At 37.0% G+C, this 1,040-nt stretch overlaps 1 pseudogene; it reads right to left on the reverse strand.

Annotated features, from left to right (window-relative positions):
- The window catches only part of LOC101355204 (cyclin-Q-like), a 3,969-nt pseudogene extending 3,695 nt beyond the window's left edge, over window positions 1-274 (reverse strand).
- Window positions 275-1,040: the final 766 nt, after the last annotated feature.

The following is a 1,040-nucleotide window of genomic DNA, read 5'->3' on the forward strand; positions in this document are numbered from 1 at the left end:
GGTGGAGGTGAAGAAGAAATCACCAATGTGTCAATCTGTTCTGCCAAGACTAATTCATTTTCATGCAGCCGTTGAAATAAAGCGTTCCCTGTCATCTCTGAGTATAGATTTGAGCTTCTGATAAAACATGCTAAGAAGATTTAACTCTGCACTAAGCATTTTTTAATAATTCAGTCTGGTTCTATCTAGCAAGAACAATACTGAAGTCTATACCTGCCACGTTCAAGCAGATGCTAGCTAAGGCTAGGGACATCTGTCCAACCCATGCTCTCATCGTGACGCAGACAGTGAATGGAAGGGCTAACCACCGACCCATGAAAACACCATGAAGTTCTGGATTCTTCGTGTTTGATTCTTTGATTTATGAAAAGAAAATGTGAGCAGTTGTTAGATATTGTCAGATTCAACTCTGAAACAAAATGTCCTGTTAATCCTCTTCAAGTTTTGCATCAGTTAAAACTGAAAATACTGACTGTAATCTGAATTGTTAAAAAAGCAAAATAAAACTACCTTGCATCACATCTAATCAAAAAACATCAGCAATCCTGAGTTTTTTACGAAAGTGGAAGACTAAAAACAAAACAAAAATTTCCAATGTTCTGTTCTTTGAAATAAAACTCAAGAGAAAAATAATTTTAAAAAGAAAAGTTGTACAATTAAAAATATTTTATGTAACACAAAGTCACTGGAAATTTTCATTAAAAGGTCTTATTTTTCATGTAAGAGAAGATATAAAACAAACAAACAAAAAAAACAAAACTGTTGCCATCAAGTAGATTCCAACTCACGGTGACCCTATGTGACAGGGGAGAACTGCCTCATAGGGTTTCCTTGGCTGTAACCTTTACAGAAGCAGATTGTCAGACCTTTCCTCTTCTTGCTGGATGGGTTGGAACCGCCAACCTTTAGTTTAGTAGGTGAATGCAAACCGTTTGTACCTCTCAGAGACCAAAGAAGACCTAGAACCCCTAAAATCCAGTCCTAGAACCCTGTCAATCAAAGACCTGAAAACACAAGTTAATCCTCAAGAAGGGGGGAGG

The sequence above is a fragment of the Trichechus manatus genome, unplaced genomic scaffold (genome assembly GCF_000243295.1).
Source record: "Trichechus manatus latirostris isolate Lorelei unplaced genomic scaffold, TriManLat1.0 scaffold00092, whole genome shotgun sequence".
In the NCBI taxonomy this organism is placed as follows: Eukaryota; Metazoa; Chordata; class Mammalia; order Sirenia; family Trichechidae; genus Trichechus; species Trichechus manatus.